The sequence below is a fragment of the Diabrotica virgifera genome, chromosome 8 (genome assembly GCF_917563875.1).
Source record: "Diabrotica virgifera virgifera chromosome 8, PGI_DIABVI_V3a".
Taxonomy (NCBI): domain Eukaryota; kingdom Metazoa; phylum Arthropoda; class Insecta; order Coleoptera; family Chrysomelidae; genus Diabrotica; species Diabrotica virgifera.
In genome coordinates this window covers 179,025,559-179,031,900 of record NC_065450.1, presented here as the reverse complement: position 1 = coordinate 179,031,900, position 6,342 = coordinate 179,025,559, and the positions used below count along the sequence as shown (strand labels likewise).

The 6,342-nt window shown below is 37.1% G+C and overlaps 1 protein-coding gene across 1 annotated transcript in view; it reads left to right on the top strand.

The window, feature by feature from the left end:
- Positions 1-312: 312 nt before the first annotated feature.
- LOC114337832 (cytoglobin-1) overlaps positions 313-6,342 on the top strand; it is a 169,892-nt gene continuing 163,862 nt past the window's right edge. Inside the window, exon 1 of the mRNA XM_050658615.1 lies at positions 313-328. The gene's annotated coding sequence lies outside the window, so the exon portion shown is untranslated. The remainder of the gene's footprint in view (positions 329-6,342) is intronic.

Sequence of the window (6,342 nt, the reverse complement as noted above, 5' to 3'; positions counted from 1 at the left end):
CTAGGGATTGTAACCGTTAATGAATAAATGAATGCGATTGTAATTTTACGTTTCAGAATTACTAAAAAAATAGTTATCTCTATCGTTTACATAAACTTCAGGTAATTACACTCGGGCCAGTTAACAATTATATATCAATTTAGCAAATTATTCCCACCAATTTTTTTAACAAATTTTTCATTTTCAAGGTAATTTAAATATAGAGCGTAGTAAACGTATTGTAAAACAACAATAATATAGACCACATTTGTAATGAATCGTTCTGCCAGTTGAAGTGCTAGTTTGTGATTATATCAACTCATATTTGTCAGGAAGCAATTTTATCAAGGTAAATACGATTAATCACATACACTCATCTACTCTGTCGTAAATTTATTACTAGCACATAAAGATGTAAACCAAATTCTGCACTCCAAATAAAACTTCTGAGTTTATTAACTTCGTATTTAGTATACAGGGTGTCACAAAAGGATTGTTCATAAAAAATTATACCACGATTTTTAGGGATGAAAATAAGTCGATGTGACCGACCTTATAGACTAGGCTATATCGTGTATATCGTCGCCCCCGTTAGGTAAATTATTCCGATTCGTTTTTTTGCACAAATTACTCAAAAATAGGTCCTCATAACAAATCCGAAGGGTGCCGGGAGGTACCGTGGTCGGAAAATTGTTTAAAAAATTTTCTTAAACAAAATCAAAAAATAATTTTTTTCACGTCGGTATCTTGTGATTTATGTCTAAAATTGACAGTTGTCGAGTTATTATGCGATTTAAAATTTAAAAAACGCGAAAAGGGCCATTTTCAAGACTTAATAACTCGGTTGAAAATTATTATTATGAAAGTCAGAAAGTGACTAAATCAAAGTTCAAAGCCCCCCTACAAGATCCTCAATAAATTTTTGTCATTGTTTTATTACTAAGCTGTTATTTTCTATTCAAAGTCTACCCTATATACTATGACGCTTTTATCTTGGGGGCGGTTCCCACCCCTTCTCATGGGTGAAAAATTTTTTGGTTAAAATAATGACGAAATTGGCTAGAAAACCTAATTCGACGCAAAAACTGCTCTATATATACTTTTTTGAAAACCCAATACTTTTGAGTTATTTGTGTTTGAAAATTTGCCATTTTCATTGAACCAACACCTTTTCAAACGGTTTTTTGCGAATACATACCTTAAAAACTATGCATATAACTAAAAAAATATATAAAACATTTTTGTAGCTTATAAGAAAACAAAGAGATTTCTTCATAGATCTTCTAAAAGAGAAGATTTTTATTTTTATTTTATAGTAGTTTTAATACAAAAAGGGATACGGTAGGTGAAAAAAGTTTGTTTTTTGGTGTATACTCAAATCGGTGTATTCAACTTGAAATAACAGAGAAACGGATTTTAGGTAAGTAATGCTACCAATACCTTTTGTAGTGCTAGAAAAGACCTTTAAAATGAGCAATTTTTATTCAAACTAAGTGAGATATGCTGCAAACATAATTGATGACTAATATATTTTAAGAAAAAATGAGAAGTATATTTAATCCCTCATCCACCAGAACTGAAATGCACTGACTACCTGCTACAATACCTTTTATTGTAATGTTATTTCTATGTTCAAAAAGTTCGACAGGTTTAAAATGAATGGTTTTTGAAAGAAATGATCAATTTATAGAGAGCATTTTTAAATTTTCTTAAAAATTTTTCTTTTTCTCCATGTAACTTGAAAATGATAAGAGATACGAAAAAAGGTACCGTACAAAAATGTAGGGTTTTTTAGCTAAAAAGTTTGTTCTTATTTTTCATTACTGTATCGCTTATCATTTTCAAGGTACATGGAGAAAAAGGAAGATTTTTAACATTTTTAAAAATGCGCTCTATAATTTGTTATTTTGTGGTAATGTGTTATTTTTTTTAAACCATTTATTTAAACCCGTTTAACTTTTTGAACATAGTAATAACATTATAATAAAAGGTATTGTAGAAGGAAAACGATGCATTTAAATTCTGTTGGAAGAGTGATTAAATATAATTCTAATTTTTCTTAAAATATATTAGTCATCAATTTTTTTTGCAGCATATCTCGCTTATTTTAAATGTAATCGACATTTAATAATGCTCGTTTTAAAGGTATTTTTAAGTACTACAAAAGGTGTTGGTAGCATTATAAACCTAAAATCGACCGTTTCTCTGTTATTTCAAGTTGAATACACCGATTTGAGCATGCACCAAAATAATAAACTGTTTTCACCTACCATATCTCTTTTTGTATTATAACTATACCCCATTCCACGAATATACGTCTGTTTTGGATTATTGCGACAACGAATACTTTACTGTGCAAAATATGAAGAACGAAAGTAAATTGCAAATTATATTGTTGTATATTGGAGCAGGGCCGGACTGGCTCATGAAAAAGGCGCCAACCCAAATTCTAAAAAAGGCGCCAACCTAATATCTAAACAAAGACGCCAGACCCTCCTCCTAAGATTTTACATCAAACTTTTTATACAAAGTAAATCAATATTACTCGTGAATTTTTTTTAAGTTTAATTTTAATTTAACCCATGAAGTAATTTAATATTTTTATTGGGAATAGTAAATTATATTAAGATGCCACAAAAATATAGCTTCAGTTTCCCAGTATCCCTTTTAGTCCGGAGACATTGGAGTGAGTCATCAGTGGTGGTGCAGATGGAACAAACTATGAATGAATGAGATGTTATGGAACATCATCAACTACATCAACATCAGTAGTGAAGGGAACAAAAGGCAAGTACTTAGCAAAGAGGAAAAGAAGAAGGAGGAAACTATAATCTTCGGAAGAAGAGGGTCTTCGGTTAGAAGATATTCGGTCAGGGGTAGGGACCTCACCAAGGCGGATGTTCCAGGGGAGGCAACCTTGCAAAGGAGCTCCTCACTTGGGGAAAAAAGATCTAGAGAGAAGGAGGAGAACTCCGACATAAGACTATGGTAAGAGCAATGGAGAAACGAAAGTTACAAATAATTTAGTGAGACTAATGTCTGACCATACAAACGCGAAGGTCGAGATCAATAATGATGTATAAACCTTAAGAGTGTCACCGAAGACATGGAGAGCACTTTCAGACAAGTCACCCTCGGGCAGCATTGAGAAACGAGATAGAAAGTGGAGAAAACCGGCGAGGAAGGAAGAACTAAGGAGACGGCAAGTGTGTCCACACCGATGGACTTCGAAAGTTCTTCCCCGAAAAACTTAGTGAAAGAAAGATAGAAATGATTGCAACGGTCACGAACTTAAGTGAAAGAGGCTTTGAAATAATAAACGACATTATAATAAAGTCGAATGGGAAGAAAATATCTATATGCGGTCGCCAAACCGGGAAGAGGGAATAAATCTGCAGGCGACTTAGTAGTGGTCATGGAACAAGGACTTTCCGGTGAGGGGAAAAGGTACCACGACCTGATAAGGAAAAAACGGGTAGTATGTGGAGGAGTTACATACAGCCCAGGAGAGGTGAAGTACCTTTAACTTAATACTATGACCACAATTACAAGAAAGGGTCAGGAGGAAGAAAACAGGGGAAATAGTCAGACTATTTTCATGGTTCCTGTAGAGAAATGGGTGACAGGGATAAGAGACTACTGGCAATTCTTTTAAAATTGAGGGAAGACATGGAGGCACTGAAGATCAGAGTAATTATATTATCATAGGCCTCCATTACTCTTAATAATTGGGGGCTACAGAAGTAGGAACATCAGGCAAATCCTGAAAGTAATCTTCATGGGTATGGACATCCACCTCTCACTGAGGAGTACGAACGCGGGGACGCAGAAGTTGATTGTGAAGGGAGGTGGAAAATCCTACGTCGAGTTGCTAATCAAGGGTAGCGCAGACACGAGGAAGGAGAGGATTAGCATCAAAAGCGCTAAGAAGACTAGGGGCGGGGACCTCAACCTCGAAGTGGCAGAAAAAGAACAAGCCGAGCACCTGAAGAAGACTATCGTGGCCCGCACGGAGGGAAACACAGTAGAAGATGTCCGGAGCTATCAGGACCAGGTGAAAATATTTGATATAGACGGAGATGTCACAAAGGAAGAAATCCTGAAGATGGTTTGAAGGTATACCGGCAGCAGGAAGCCTAACGATGTCACACTCGTCTCTATGGGAAAATGGAGAAGGCAATATAACCGTTACAGTCGAAATCGCAGCCAAGTAGGCGCTGGAAAGAGAACATATACCCATTGGCCGGAAGTCGTGCAAGATACGAGAGAGTCTGCATGTGCCTCAACGGTGCCTCAGATGCCTGCAATTCGGACATAGTAAAACCGATTGCAAGGGAAAAACAAATCGGACTCCTGCTACCGATAAGGCAAGGGGGCACTAGGCACGAGATTAAAGTAGTGAGGCGACTTTCTGCCTTACGTGTAAAGTCCGGTCACAGAGCCGACAGCTTACAGTTCTCGGAGTATAAAAAACTGATCCTGGAAAAGCGGGGCCTCAAGAGAGACCCTGCCACAAGGGACGAAGTAAAGGTGGATGAAAGCACCTAGGACCAGGAATCAGACAAAAACCATCTAATACGAAGTTCCTTCAAATAAATGTGGGAAGGGCGAGGACCAATCACGATGTGGCAGAAACACTTGCACGAAGAGAAAGTTGTGACGTGATCCTCTTTCAGGAGTCCAATGTAAAGTTGGTCTCTCGACAAAGAATTATTAAACATAGGAGATCTGATGGGACAGGAAAAAACCTATCAGAATGGATCCACGCCACAGGGATTACTTTGCTAAATGACGGTAAGGCACCTACGTTTGTGAGAGATAATAGTGAATCCTTTCTGAACATCTCACTGGTTTCAACGTCACTTCCAAACAAGCTTACATAAATATGTGAGTTTTGAAATAACGAGCAAAAGGAAGAAACAGGAAGATAGAGATATCGATCTAAAGAGACGATTAAATGAGGAGGTTTTTATGGATGCTTTTGGCTTGATTGGTCCGAGATGCGAGGATGTAAGTAAGTTTATCGAGGGTCTAAGTGCGACATCACAGTTGGCTTATGTGAAGTCAAATGGGAGGTATGAAAGGAAACAACCATACTGGTGGAATGAGCGGCATGAATATCTGACGACAAATTGTATTAGAGTAAGAAGGATACACCAAAATTCAACTCGTATTAGGTATCAGATTAGCTTTAAAGGTAGCAGATTAGATAAAGAATGCCTGATATGAGTTGAACGAGTTGAATTTTGTTGTACCCACTGGCCTTATTATGTATCACTCTAGGGCGCAACAATCTTATATGTATAATGTAGAAGTAAAAATTGTTTTCGAGGGCGCAGCTCGTTACATCTAATCTATTTATTAAAATAGAATCAGCGGGGATTGATACCTACGAAATACCTGATATATGGTATTTAGCGATATCTGAATCGCAAAAATGGTCTTCGAGGGCGGCGCGCATCGCACCTAAGCTATTTGATTATCTGACATGTTGACAAATTGTATTTTGTTCATTGTCTGGCTTCATTATTTAGGATTCTGGGGCGCAACAATCCAGTATGCGCAACACCTGTATAATTTAGGCCAATTGTGGGATGTATCATGTAACACTCTTTATATTAGATATCAGATAATCAAATAGCTTAGATGCGAGGCGCAGTGCCCTTGAAGACCATTTTTACAATTTGGGCGCTTTTCGTAGGTATAAATATCCGCTATTTCTATTATATTGGAAACAGCGAAAATTGATACCTATATGTCTTCGAGGGCGTCGATAACAATTTTCTTCGAGTGCGCAGCTCGTTGCACCTAAGCTATTTATTAAAATAGAATCAGCGGAGATTGATAGCTACCAAAGGCGCCTGAATCGAAAAAATTGTCTTCGAGGGCGCCGCGTCTATGCTTTTTATTATAATGGAAACAGGGGAAATTGATATCTACGAAAGGCGCCCGAATCGTAAAAATTGTCTTCGAGGGCGCCGCTCGTTGCATGCAAGCTATTTATTATAGAAAAACAGCGGATATTGATACCTTCGAAAGGTGCCCGAATCGTAAAAATCGTCTTCGAGGGCGCCGCGTCTAAGCTATTTATTATAATACACACAGCGGAAATTACCTACGAAAGTCGCCGGAATCGTAAAAATTGTCTTCGAGGGCGCCGTCCGTCGTAGCTAAGCTATTTGATTATGTGATGCCTGATACAAGTTGCCTTTTGTTATACCGACTGGCTTCATTATGTAGGATTCTGATTACTAAGGCATGTAAAAATATTTTTTAGGGGAATGGTAGCTGTATCATCTTTGTGTAAACAAAAAATTTTTTTTCCAGTTTAATTTTTTTATGGATAGATAGGTACTAACGAAA